Here is a 14,804-nt window from a genome sequence, read left to right on the forward strand (position 1 = left end):
TTGTGCAGCAGAGCAATATGACCACCCCCACGGAGCGCACAAACTTCCGCAGTTGCGAAGAGCAGTGGATCCGACCCCCAGAGCTTGTTATTTTATGTGTAGGAGTAAAGACTCTGTCCCAAGGACTAGTGTGCTATTCACCTACTGACACAGTGTCACCACTTGCTCCGATTCCATGTATGTTTCTTCCCCGTATCAGGCCAGCCCCCACCGCAGTCCCGGTGGTAGACAAATATACCACCCCTGCCAATTTCGAAACCTCGCCATTTGTCACTGAGGCTTTTGGACCATACTGTGAAGTAATTTTAGTGTCGGCCGCAGTATGGAAGGCAGGAGACCCCTTTAGAATGACCGTCCTACTAGGCACTACTACCACTGAGTCTGCATCAGTCATTATCACGCCCCCTTCAGGCACAGCTCTCTCCTTTGCTATAAGAACGCTGGGAGAACCTGACCTGGATTGTAAAAGAGGAAGACCTAGCCAAACATGGCCCACCCGATTGGATCCTGGTTCAACAGACGCCCGAATGCCAAACCAAGCCCCTTGTAGAGAAATTTCACCGGCTTGGGCTGCTCTTTGTAAATTTGACTCATGAACCAGGCAATTATTCCCTGCTGATCCGGACCCAGGAGACCCACACCATCCAAATTGACCCTTTGATTGCTAGCAATGAACAATTAAGCCAAGGCGGCACGCATATAGTGGGCTCCCATGTTTTGAAAACTGACATTCGAGAGAGAGTTCTAGTCCGCCCGCAAATGTCTTTAAAAGAGATCCGCATAGACTTAGCTGAGTTAAATATAACCCAGAGGCTGCCGCAGTGCGCTCCCTATCTGGAGGCCGGTAGCAAGGGTTGGAATGCATGGCTACAACTGTGGATCGATCCCTCTCCTTCTCTCTCGCGTGCCAGACGAAGCATTGCCGACTGGACTGCTCCAGCAGCCGGAGGCTTAGCAATCATGGATTCGGTCAACATTGAGACTCTCGCTAATAAGTTTGCCCATGTTACGACTAGCATCTCTGACTTAGGTAAACCGGTGGTGCAGTCCCTAAATTCCATTTCGAATGGGCAACACGAGATCAGCTCCATTTTAGTTAACTGGGAGAGTCAAATTGAAAGAGATTTTTCTCTGCTGCTCAAAGGAACACAGTCTTTTGAACGCAACGTGTCAATAGCTATGGCATGTATGCAAGCCCAACAATTAAATCAGGCTGTGGCCATGGGGCTAATTCGGCAAGCCACGGATGGGCACTTGCCCCTGGAAATTAAAAGATTGATTATGCCCAAATTGTCACCCATAGAACTGGAGCTTGAATCCTGGTGGTCTCTTGTAAATTCCTCATTCTCACCGACCACCCAGGAGCTTAAATTATTTTTATTAACGGCCAGTGCGCACGAGTCATTCCATGTGTATCCAGTCGTGCCTCTGGGACTCCAAGTCAGCGACACTGAGGTCCTCTACGCCCGACACCCCGACCATTGGGCCCGCTTCACCCCGACCGGATGGCAACTCGTCAGCCTCCAAGGGTGCCAGCATCGAGACCAGACCGGCTTCATTTGCCAGGACCAAGCCTTTGCACCTCATCACCCCTGTGTAGCCCCGCAAGTCGACGCCCTCAACGAGTGCTCTTTCGAGGTCGTCCGGGAGAACAGCTCCGCTGTGGTCTACATTGGGAAAGGATGTGCCTGCGTGCGAACGGCCTGCGACTTTGTGATCCTGAACTCGTTCCAGCTTAAGCCCGTGATCCCGGGAGTCAATCGCTGCTTTTGCAACCTGTCTTCGGTGGCAGCCTGCGACTTCACCTACACGGTACCGGTCTGGACCCAAGAAGAGATCCTGGTGGCACCCTCCATCTATCGTTATGTGAAGCCCATTCCCCTTGGCATCGGTATGGAGCTAATCCACGAGCTCCTGACCCACCCGCAGCTCCACCGCACCCTCCAGAGCATCCAGAGGGACGGGGACACTACTGCTTTGATTGTGTCCCACAACGGAAAGGAGATTTTGGATCTGGTCCAGCGGATTAAGACCACCGGTGAGCATTCGTGGTGGGAGACCCTCTTTGGCTGGAGCCCCACTGCCACTGGAATTTACAATTTGGCTTTGCACCCAATCATCGTTATTTTAGCCTTCCAAGTTTTATTATGTGCCTCATTACTTTATTTGGGCTGTTGGAGCCGCCGACAGCTCCAGCAACTCCAACTATCCCACCGTCTGGACCATTACAATCCAGACCCACTCTTGCCCTAATGGTGATTCTTGGCGCCCTCCTTTAACCCTTGTTCGTTTTATTGCTTATGTTGTTATGAACTATGATTATGTTTATTATATGTATGAATCCTGCACCGGCCCCATGGACGCTTTGCTGCTGGACACCGCTCCGAGGCCCTCTTGTGGACTAGGGGGGGACCTATTACTCTGCCTCCCAGCCCGCGGCCCGTCTCCAAACGACCGCCAGCGGCACTACCTCCATGAGGACTAGAACTGTGTGCCTGAAGCCCTTCTCGCCGCCTGCCGACCCTGCTCTGCGGATTGACACAGACAACAAGGGGGGGTGGAAGTGTGTTTTGGAGCACATGGACTAAGTTTGCTTGTTCTTGTAAATATGCAACCCAGTCCAGCAGCTATACTGCGGACTGAGCCGCCTGTGATCTTTGTTACTCTATGGTTTTATGAATTTCCTTCCATTGCTTTTATGAATTTTAACTCCCATGAATTTAGCCCCGAACTAGTCCCTCTCTCTATCTATTGCAAGTGCGCCCATGAACTTTATCCCTATGAATTTGATTTTAACCTTAGGAATTGCCTTTTTAACCCGACTCCCTCCGCCGAGGTAATTCTAGCATATCTATTATTTTATGAATTTGGTTTTAACCGGGACCCCTCCCGAACGGTCTCTTTTAAAGGTTATTTTATTTCTGATTTTAAGCTCGATGAATTTGGTTTTAATCTGACTATATGAGTTGGTCTTTTAATTGCAGAGTTTATTTTTCTGACCCCCCTATGAGCCCTTCCGCCGCTCACCCCTCATGAATTGTTTCCACGCACTTGCTTTTACTCTTGCTGCTTTATTGGTTTTAACCTCCCGAATCATTGCTTTTAATCCTATGTATTTATGTATTTATGGTTTTAATTATCTATGAATTAGCCTACCCTCAATGAATTATGCCTTGCTTGCACATTCCACTTTACCTTGTATGAATTGCTTTTAATTGTCCCTGCTTTTAATCCTATGTATCTATTTATGATTTTAACTATCCATGAATTAATCCATGCATATGAATTGCGCCTGGTTTTTAATGCTTTTAACCCACCATGAATTCCGAATGAATTACCTCCCGCCATGAATTGATCAATGTACCCAAATATGAATTGTTGTTGTTTATGTGCATGAATTGATCGTTGCTGCCTATTACTATGAATTGCTATCACTTATGAATTATTGCTATTTATTCTGACGATTGCACTTAGCACACCCCCTGGTGTGAACCCAGAGACCTGCAGCCCATTGGCTGATCTAAATTGCACTTATTCGGTTAGATGGTTCTCCAAACTAAATTTTTGAGTGACGCCTCCTCCCCCTTCCCTTCCCACTCCTTCTTCGCTCGAAGCTCGACCACCGGACATTGCTGACCACCTCGCCTTTGAAGCCAAGTTCGGAGACCCGCGCGCCTGACGTCCCGGGGTCTCCGAGGGGGGGAATTGTTGCCAAGTAGGCCCCCCTCCCCTGCTTTGAAGCCTGCTATGAACTGTGCTAAAGTTTCCTGCGTTGCTGTTTCACTGCTGCACAAAGACTGCTTTGCACGTGTGTGCTCTGATACACGTGTCAGTTTCCTGCCTGCGTGTCAATTACCTTGCTGCCGCTATAGACTGTGTAGTTCACTGACTCCATGTTTGGCTAACTGCACAAAGGACTCTCTTTCTGGGCAGCCCTGCCCTGACCTGTATCTGGAATTCCCTGTGTGCGTTTGGACTCTGTTACAAGTGTGCCCCGTGCCTGCATTGCCATCTGCCACGGACCGTGCCTGTTTCCTGCTTTGGACTGTGTTTTAAAGTGTTGTTCCCGCTGCCTCCATGGAAGCCTGCCTCATATGGGCCCAAGCCGCTGCTAGCAGCCGGGCGCCTGCCGGGGAAACCTCCAGCGAGCCTGGCTAGGCGCTCCCTGGTCAGTTCCCGCCTGGAGCCTCCCGCGGGCCGGTCCCCGAGCTTGCCCTCGCTACCGGGCAGCCTGCTATCCAGCCCCAGCTATGCCCAGCCGGCATCCATGTTCTCAGGCAACCAGAAGACCCTGGGAAGAAGACTGCTTTGAGAAGCCATTTCGGCGAAGCGGGCACACCACGTCCGCAGCGAGAGCCCCTCGCCCCGCTCTGCATATCTTAGGAGCCGCCCCGGAGAAGGAACTAAGTGCCGACCATCCCAAGCACTTAAAGAATGCATCTCAAAGAAACCTCCGCATTCCAAAGCTGATGACATCAGGACAAGCCCTGTCCGCTGGAACATCCTTTCAGCCCACTTGGATTTCCCCCTCCCTCCTTTGTCCCCTCTTCCTGAGGTGTCACTTATCACAATCTGATTACCAAAGTGGCCCATCCAAGCCATTCAGTAGCCCATTAGACCCTTTGTTTTAATCTGTGAGAACCACCAAGTACAGCACCAGCCCCAGGGTACGTTTTGGGGTATTTAAGCTGGTCTCTCAGACCACTCGGTGCCTCGGCCATCCCCTATCCAGACCTCCTTGCTGTCCGTCTGTGGTCCCAGTGCTGGCATTGGGCCACCCTCGCTGCCGTGTCTCTGCTTCGCTCCAGGATTGTGAGTATTTCCCTTATCATCGTTGGGAACCAGCTAATGCGAATGTCTCTGTATTTCCTACTCTGTATTTCTTAGACCTTGTATGTTCTTTGTATGATTGTGCAAGCTAGGCTTACGCTACACTCAATACACGTGTTTGAACCTGACTCGTTGTCTGCCTCTTTTTCACTAGAGTGTCTGGGATCAGGACCTCCGTATACATAGGTTATGATCCTCGCTTAATATTAATAGTTACAGACTGCTGCAGCTAATTCCCCATTATAATAAAAGAGCAGTTCTGGTAACAGTTGTTAAATTAATAGAACATAGATTTGGGGGGAAATTTGAAAAGGATACTTTTAACAGGATTTGGCCTTTAATCCTCTTTACATTTTTAAAGCAAATCTGGACTATACAAAAGACAGGCTACAAGCTTGCGGGAGGAACTCTCTCCTTACTCGTGGGAAGGGCAGATCTTTGCACGGCAAAGCTATCAATTCCAGCAACACTTGGGATTTGACAATCTACTAGTAAGAAGTCCAGCAAATGGTGGGCATCCGTATATAAAAATACGCCCATACAGATGGGTTGTAGCTGAGTGGGTAGGTAGATGGCCTGCACCAATTTACCATATAACAACAACAACAACATTCGATTTACATACCACCCTTCAGGACAACTTAACACCCACTCGGAGCAGTTTACAAAGTGTGTTATTATTATCCCCAGAACAATCACCCTGTGAGGTGGGTGGAGCTGAGAGAGCTTTGGAAGAGCTGTGACTGACCCAAGGTCATCCAGCTGGCTTCAAGCAGAGGAGCGGGGAACCAAACCCAGTTCTCCAGATTAGAGTCCTGCCGCTCTTAACCACTATTCTAAACTGACTCTCAGCAAATGAAGCTTCCTTATCCGGAATCAGGTCATTGCTTCATCTAGGCTGGTACAGTCTGATTGATAGACGTTCTTCAAGGCTTCAGGCACAGGTTCTTTTCGGCATCACTGTCTAACTGGAAATGCCAAGGACTGGACTGTATGGTAATAAGCCCTCCAGTGGTCCCTCTCCTCCCCAAACCCCATTCTCTCCAGAATTCACCCCCTGCCCATATCTCCAGGAAATTCCCAGCCTAGAGTTGGCAACCCTAAATTGCTCGCTGGGGCACTTTCATCCAGTGGTTTTAGAATATATGTCAGGATTTCCTTCCTGGCTGGTCTTCAGCTATGCATATTTTATTTATTTCCGATTTATATTCCGCCCTCCCCACATTTCCAGCAGGCTCAGGGTGGATTACAGATACATAGAGGTTAAAATATATAAAACAGTTATTATAAATCAGCAACATCCCGATTTACACAATTTAAAATACATATAAACATCAACATAGCAGCACAAAGTCCAACTGACCATACCTAAATCGTCTCCAGAGCATCTTCACAGTAAAAAGATTTTTAAGCGGGGGTATTGGTGGTGAGGAGGGCCTAATCCACCCATCAACCGGCCAGGGGGGCTCCGCCGAGCACCGCCCATATGCCTGGTGGAACAGCTCCGTCTTGCAGGCCCGGCATGACCTTATTTATTTCCGTCCTTTCCTCCAAGGAGACCATTTTATCCTCACAACAATGCTATGAGATAAATTAGACCGAGTGCCAGTGACTGACCCAAGATCAATTTGTGAACTTCATAGGCAGAGCTGAGATTTGGATCTGATTTCCCTCATCTAGTCCCTACATGCCACACTCGTGCATGCCTCCTGTATATGCATCCAGCTGCCATGCTCACTTTGTGTGGGGCCACCACGAGCTAGCTGGGGACAGAGGAACCAAGACTCTACTGAGTATTATGCCAATCCTCTCTCATGTGGGTGCCTGAACCCAGGGCTAGTCGTTCACTGGCCAAGCCACCCAAATGAGTGACTGCTTTGAGTGCCAAATGAAGAGGGTGCTGCTATACCGCAGGGGCTGGGCTTGCTGCTTGCCATTAGGGGCATGGGGGGAGACTGGCATGCCCTCTTAGGCCCGCTCCACTGCCAGCTGATCCAAACCAAGACCCTGTAGCAAGGGCACAAGAGCTTGGCTTGGACTTGGCCAGTGGTAGAACTATGGTTGCCAGCCTCCAGGTAGTGGCTGGAGATCTCCCGGAATTACAACTGGTCTCCAGGCCACAGAGATCAGTTCACCTGGAGAAAATGGCTACTTTGGGGGGTGGACTCTATGGAATTATGCCATGCCAAGGTCCTTTCCCTCCCCAAACCCCACTTTCTCCAAGTTTCTCCAGATTTCAGCCCCTAAATCTCCACGAATTTCCCAACTTGGAGCTGGCAGCTCTAGGTAGAACAGAAGAGATGGGTGTTCCTTTGTCAAGGTGACAATATTCTTAGAAACAACCTGGGGGTTGGGTGAGCTACTTATATTGCCCAAAATATTTGGCAAGGGTGCTTCCTGGCCACTGCTGCCATGCTGCTTATGGGCCTTTGTTCGTTTTTCAGAGGAGGAAATGAAGCAGACGGATAATAAAAAATTGCAGTTGCTGGTCTGCAAGATGTCGGCAAATGTATGCCGCATGGCTGAGCAGATGTTTTGGTCCATGTCTCCTTTGTGCACTGTCGTCCCTGCCTAAAGCTGTGGGTCCACATGTGGCTTCCACCGAAAGCCGTTTTGGGCAGGGGCCGTGGCTCAGTGTAGAGCAGAAGGCCTGTGAGATCTCCAGTTTAAAAACAGTGATGAGAAGACCCTCTGCTAGACATCTTGGGAAGCTGGGGCCTTTCTAAATAGATAATAGTGACCTTGATGGACCAATTACCATGTGAGGAAGGGAGCGCTGACTCCTGAAACAGTAAAAAGTCTAGTAGCACCTTTAAGACTAAATTCATTGAGGCATAAGCTTTCAAAAACCACAGCTCTCTTCGTCAGCATCTGACGAAGAGAGCTGTGGTTCTTGAAAGCTTATGCCTCAATAAAGTTGGTTAGTCTTAAAGGTGCTACTGACTTTTTACTATTTTGCAACTACAGACCAGGGCCGGATCAAGGGGGGGCAGGGGGTAGTCTGCCCCCAGTGCCTCCAAAGAGGGAGCGCTGGGTGCAGCTGCCAGCCGCCGGGAGTGTGCCAGCAGCAGCGTGGGCAGCTAAGCGGCCGCCCACGCCATTCACCTGCTCTACAGGACAGGGAGCACATGGCAAGCTGGCTGCCCTCTCAGCCAGGCAGGAGAATGACACAGAGGGCTGGCAGGCCGCCCACACCACTCTCCTGCCCCGCTGAGGGGGCGGCCAGCTTGCCATGCACTCCCTGTCCTGCTGGGCAAGCAAGTGGCACAGAGGGCTGGGAGGCCGCCCACGCCATTCGCCTGCCCCGCAGGACAGGGAGCGCATGGCAAGCTGCCCGCCCCCTCAGCAGGGCAGGCAAGTGGCACAGGCGGCCTGCCAGCTGCCCGCACTGCTGCCACTCTGCTGTCGGCATGCCTGCCCTACGTGATGACATCATGTAAGTGACGTCATCATGCAGCGCCAGGAGCGCGTGAGGGTGGCCGGACTTGGGTTGTCCCGGGCGCCAGCAACCCTAGATCCAGTCCTGCTACAGACTAACATGGCTAGCTCCTCTGGATCTCTGACTCTTGAAAGTTCAAACCGTGAAAATCTTGTTGTTTTCTAAAGTGCCACTGGATTCAAATTCTGACGTTCTATTGCAAACCAACACGGCTATCTACCTGAAACTAGTTTGGCGGACCAACGGTCTGATTCAATACGAGGTAGCATCCACGAATGAAATAAGGCTGGCTTATTCTGCTTATTTTGCCCCCAACACCATGTGAATTAGGAATGCCTGCCTTGCTATGAATCTCAGGTAGACAAAACATTTTCCTTTTCCTGGTGTCAAACGGCAATCCTTTTTTCAGGTTCTAAATCATTTAATCTGCTGATATATTTTTAAAAAAATGTAAATTAGCCGGTTAAAAAATTACCACATCTGAATTACACATTTTTCTAATGGAGCCATGAAATCATTCATACGCTAATGCAGCTCCGATGTTTAAGAAGGATACTTGGCGGCATAAATCTATGTAAGCAGGTAAAGTCCTTTGGTTCGTGATCTGTTATTTTCAACTGTTGTGTACAGGAAAAATGCCCGCTTTCTCTACCATCCAGGGCTTCATTGGATCCGGTTGGCAGTGTGTACCTAAAGTCTAAAATAAACTCTATTATTTCAAGGTTTGATGCCTTGTTGATCTATAAAATACATCAGTGGGAGCTGCAGCCTTTCAAGTCTTCCAAACAGGAGCTGATTCCGCACACGTTGGATAATGCACTTTCAATGCACTTTAGCTATTGTTTGGAAGTGGATTTTTTGTTTCACGCTCGAAAAATTCAGTTCCAAATGATCTCTAAAGAGGACTGGAAGTGCATTATCCAACGTGTGCGGGATCAGTGTGAAGGATGGGTGTTTACCTTTTGAAAATCTTTAGATTGTATTCTGTTTATGAGTTATAATATTCACTATATTTTTAAAAGAACACAACAATCACTGAAGCCTAAACTTTGCACTGTTCCGTTGGACTAACCTTCTTGTTTTAAAGCCTCTTAATTATCATTATTAAAACATTCAATGACAATATCAAATATGCATCAGATTAACCCCCAAAAGAGCTTTCTTACTCATGCAGTAATTGCGATAATATTCCAAATCACCATTATTGGCTATTCAATTAAGGCTACTCAGCTATCTACTTATAATTAACCATTTCTACATAACTTAATAAACAAATAATCTAGCAAATCACTTTCGGTCTTATCAGCTATTTAACTCTGCTTTCCATTAATCCTCAGATGCGTTTCTTACTTTTTTATATGTATGTGGCAGACATTCAATAGGTGTGACCTTTTCTTTATCTGTCATTGAGAAGCTCTGATGATAGAATCGGCATTTGTGGAACTCCTTCCCACGGCTATTTAAGGTTGAGCCCTTGATGGGGCCCTCTATATAGCTGATGGGCTTACATTCTCGACTGGCCACAAATAGTGCCTGAATGGCCCATGGTTGCCAATTCCAGGTTGTCACTCCTATAGCAACTACTCACAGATATCTTTAAACATGTGCACAATTTTATGCATTTTCCTGCACTGGCCCAAAATGGAACCTCTGGGCTAGTAGTTGGCACAAGCTGGCTTGAGGCATATGGCAGCAGTTTTAAAACATCTCCTCCGGTTGCCATATATTTCTGGGTGAAATACAAACTTCCTGGGATCTCTGTGAGAAGGCCTTCTCCTATATATTCCTCTTCCTTCACTGAGGTCCAGAAGTGTAATTTTAGTGCGTGTTCCCCTGCCATCAAAGGGACAGTTATCCTCAACTCTAGATAGATCCTGGAGTTGCCTTGCATCTGTGGAACTCCCTGCCACTAGAGAACCACTAGGTTCCAAACTCTGGTCTGTTCAGGCAAACCATTAAATCTTTGTTCAGGCAAGCATTTCATTGTTAATTATCTCAAAATCCTCTGCAGCACAGAAATTATTTCTGCTGCAGCTTTTATTAGAGTTGGATAAGTGGGGCGTTGTTTTTTAAATCTGTTGAGCTGTTAAGATGTCATTACTCTCTGCTAAGAGAATTTTGTTGAAATTTGAGCTACATGTTTTGAGAAAATTAACAGAACTACATTCATCATAGAATTTGTGCCGCCAACTGTAGAATCCTGATTCCCTTAAAAAACAAACAGCACCCAACAATCTTGATAGTATCCTTCAAAGGGTGGAGAAAGAAAGACAGAAAGACAGAAAGACAGAAAGACAGAAAGACAGAAAGACAGAAAGACAGAAAGACAGAAAGAAAGAAAGAAAGAAAGAAAGAAAGAAAGAAAGAAAGAAAGAAAGAAAGAAAGAAAGAAAGAAAGAAAGAAAGAAAGAGCATTGCCCCACTGGCAATTAACATATTGGGGGAAGTCTTCTTGCTGAAGGAAGGTGTACAATGCACAAGTTTAGAGAATAATTACCTTTTGAATATGCAAACTAGTCATATCTCCTTGCAAAGATTCATCTCATCCACTGCTATACGGTGTTCAACAATCACCATGTTCAACCTACATTTGCAGTCAAACACATTAATTCCCAACCAAGTTTGCATGGTTGTTTTAATAAGCTTATGTCATTAGCTAATGTTAGTATAACTCACCCCAGAGCTACTAACTGTTAAGGAATCTCAATTGCACAGTTCCACAGTAGCAAACTCCAGGCCAGTTTCACAGTTATAGTTCAGAAAGAAAAGAAAACAGAAACTGGATTTCCATTTAAATAGTATACTTGTGGCTGGAATTATTGGTATTTACCGATTTCCTCCTGGGCTTCGTTCCTGACTCAGGAGGTCTTTAATCTATAGAGCCCTAGTGCAACATTATTCTAATATAGCAATTCAAAGACATGCTTTAGTTGAAAGTTCAGAGTATGTGGTGTCCCCACAGGAATTCACTTTCTATTCATACAGCTTTAAGTACATAGAACGCTATTCCCAGTGAGATAGTAACAGTTCTCTCCTTTGACCTGCTTAGTACAGTCTTTTGCCAGCTAAAAGCCTAACCTTTTGGTTCCATTCCTGGACTAGAGGGGAAAAAAATCCAACTAGTTACTAGAGATGGGCACGAACCGGAAAAAAACTGAACCATGTGATTCGTGGTTCGTCAAATTTCATGAACCACGATCCACAAACTTTCACAAATCTGCCCCTGGTTTGCGAACTGGTTCGTTTGGTTCGTGAAAACGTCACATCCAGGTCAGAAAATCGTCACTTCTGGGTCAGCAGAAGGTCACTTCCAGGCCAGCCGAAATTCACTTTCGGGTTAGCAGAAGATCTGCAGGAAGTCCATCCCCTGTTGCCTAGAAAACTGATTGATTGGCACCAGGCTGTCTGCAGTGATGAACCAAAAAACGAACCAAACGAACCAGCCTAAATGTTCATGGTGGTTCATCAGAAATGGGATCTGACGAACCGTGGTTCGCAAACCACAAACCAGCCTGGTTCGTGCTTAATTTTGGTTTGTATTTTGGTTCATGCCCATATCTACTGGTTACTTGGTCTTTCTTGCAGAGATCTGATCACAAGAACCTGGCAGGAATGCCCCTATGGCGGATCTAAAGAGGAGTCTATACAGTACACACCGCCTTCAGTTCTTAAGCCATTATTATGGGTCAGGTATCCATGTAATGGACTGCATCCAGAAAAGGACAGTCCGTGTGCACAGAGAGAAAGAGAAGACATCAGGCTAGGCCTGAAAAACAATTCCACTAGAATGTAAAATGAAAGGATGGAGAATTCATGTTGCAGCACATTGATCAATGGGGTTCTGGGGTACTGGCACTGGGTACTGTCTCTCAACTCACAGTCTCTGAGACCTGCTCAGGGCACCTAAGAAGTAAAAAACAAATTCAAAACAGAATAAAACATAACAGTCATGGTAGCCCCATCAGCATAAAATCATCCCGAGCCATCTAGCTAATCAGCTATCTAAAAAAAGCCATCTTCGTAGGGTTGCCAACTATGGGTTGGGAAACACCTAGAGATTTGGGGGGCAGAGCATGCTGCAGGGATATAATGCCATACAGTCCACCCTTTGACACTGCCGTTTCCTCCAGAGGAACTGATCTCTGTAGTCAGGAGATGGCTTGTATTCCAGGAGAGCCCCTAGCCATCTACCAAATTTCATCACAATCAGGAGTGGCCAAGAAAGGAGCCGAAAACTATGCAAAGAAGGGCAGGCTTAAGTTTTAAGGTCTGAGGTCACTTTAAGGTCTTGAGGTCTGAGCAGAAATGGCCCTAATCCAGGATGTTCCTGTGCTAAATTTTCACGGTCTTCTCTTCCTAAGCCCCCCTTTTGCACCACTGGCTTTTCACAATCAACATGGCACAATGTGGTCCTTCCCCTGCATTTCCCCTTTCTCCCATTTTTGCTGCCCCAACCCCCTCTTCCTTTTCAATTCTTCAGGTCAAACACAGTGAAGCAGCTGCCAATGAGCCCCAGATGACCCTCTGACCATTCTCAGTTCATACAGATAGAACTTCCACAAAGTTACTTCCTGTTTAAAAGTCCGCTCTTCACATTCCCCACATCCAAGCTATGTGAACTAATCTATTTGACAAATCATATCTGAGAATGATTAAGAAGTTCAGCCCAGCCCAGGAGACCCAGTTTGGTGTAGTGGTTAAGAGCAGCGGGACTCTAATCTGGAGAATCGGGTTTGATTTCCTACTCCTCCACTTGAAACCAGCTGGGTGACCTTGGGTGAGTCACAGGTCTCTCAGAGCTTCTGCAGCCCCACCCGCCTCACAGGGTGATTGTTGTGGGGATAATAATAACTTTGTAAACTTTGTAAACAGCTCTGAGTGGATATTAAGTTGGCTTGAAGGGCGGTATATAAATTGAATGTTATTTTTATGTAGATGAAGAAGTGAAGTAACACAGACAAGCATGGCTCTGGTTGTCAATGCTCCTAATAAGGGGAAAATAAATTAGCATTAGTTGGCAACATAGTCTGGGGTAGACATGGGCACGAACCACATTACGAACCAAAAAAACCCATGAACCGCCTGATCGTCTGTTCACAATCTGGTGGTTCACGATCCGGCGTTTGTTGGAATCCCGGTTTGTTGCATTCACCCGCGGTTTGTGAAACCAGTCAGGCGCCATCAATCAATTCCCTTGGAAACAGAGCTGGGAGAATGCCTGAACTTTGTCTGCACTCCTTCTGTCGCCCTGGAAACCCGAATTGAAGCCCAGCTTACCTTGATTGGCTGGTCTTCCTTCCAACCATGGAGCTGCAAATTGGTTACAATTGGTTACATGGGAGAAGACACCCGGGGGGGAGGGAGGAGGAAGGGAGATGTTCTGTAGCCATGGGCACTCCAATCTCATCCCTGCAAATCTTCATAAGCAGTTCTGACGGCCAACCCCTTGTACAGTGGGCCAACATCAACTGGTGGCTCTAATTGTATCGAGTGGGAGTTTCCTGGGGGGTTCGGATTGGAGTGGGTATAACTCCAAGATCCCTATTGCAATCCTGACCAAACTTGGGTGCTGGCTGGAGGAGAGCCTGCTAAACACTCCCTGTGAATATGGGCTCTCTAAGTCCAACGGGGGCCATTCCGACACCCACAAACCACAAACCGCGAACCAGTTCGGTAAAGGGAAATGTTCGTTATGGTTCATTTGTTCGGGTTCGGCGGCGGCACCAAACCACGAACCACAGGTTCATTAATTTTTTTTGGTTCGTGCCCATGTCTAGACTGGGAGAGGCAAAACATAATGTCCCCTTAAAACTGGGGTCACCAAAAGCAGAGGGCAGGCTTAGCCTCCAGGCTTATAGTATCCCTGAGTACAGAGCTCTCTTTTAAAAGTGAATTGCGGCCAATTGCTTCTATACTTCTATCAGCCACCACCACCGCCCGAATTCTGGCCACAGAGAGGGACCTCCAGCACTGCAATGTAATTCTGTGTGCAGAAGACACTCTCTCTCTTTCTCTCTGATTTTTCAGCCCCTTGACATAATACTATTCTTTTGAGGGTCTAATATAGAAAAGCCAGATCCCGACTTCCATCTTTATGTTGCAGTTCTGTATAACCAATGAACAGAACCCAGAAAATATGTAGACGGGGACAGACTCACTTCTCAGCATGATCTAAACTATTCTCTGCGGGGAAAGTGTTGGCCCCCATTCCAAGCACTGGGTCACCAGATCCTGAGGACGGGTTTGGCCTCTACCCCAACAAAGTCCCTACAGAACGAGACTCTCCCATTGCCTATCATCTATTTTATGTTTTCCTTTCTTGGTTTATGTGATATGCTCAGCAATAAATAGCTTTGATTATACTCGGTTTCATTTTTTCCCATGAACTTGTGCAAGGATATGTTAATCTATGCAGATAAATTGGAAAAGACGAATGAGCTCCTGCGCTCCAAGATAATTTATGTCCAATAACAGATGTTATTTATGTTTTCTGAAGGCAAGCCAAACATCAGCATTTTGTCTGTTTTCAGAGCAA

The sequence above is a fragment of the Eublepharis macularius genome, chromosome 6 (genome assembly GCF_028583425.1).
Source record: "Eublepharis macularius isolate TG4126 chromosome 6, MPM_Emac_v1.0, whole genome shotgun sequence".
Lineage (NCBI taxonomy): Eukaryota > Metazoa > Chordata > Lepidosauria > Squamata > Eublepharidae > Eublepharis > Eublepharis macularius.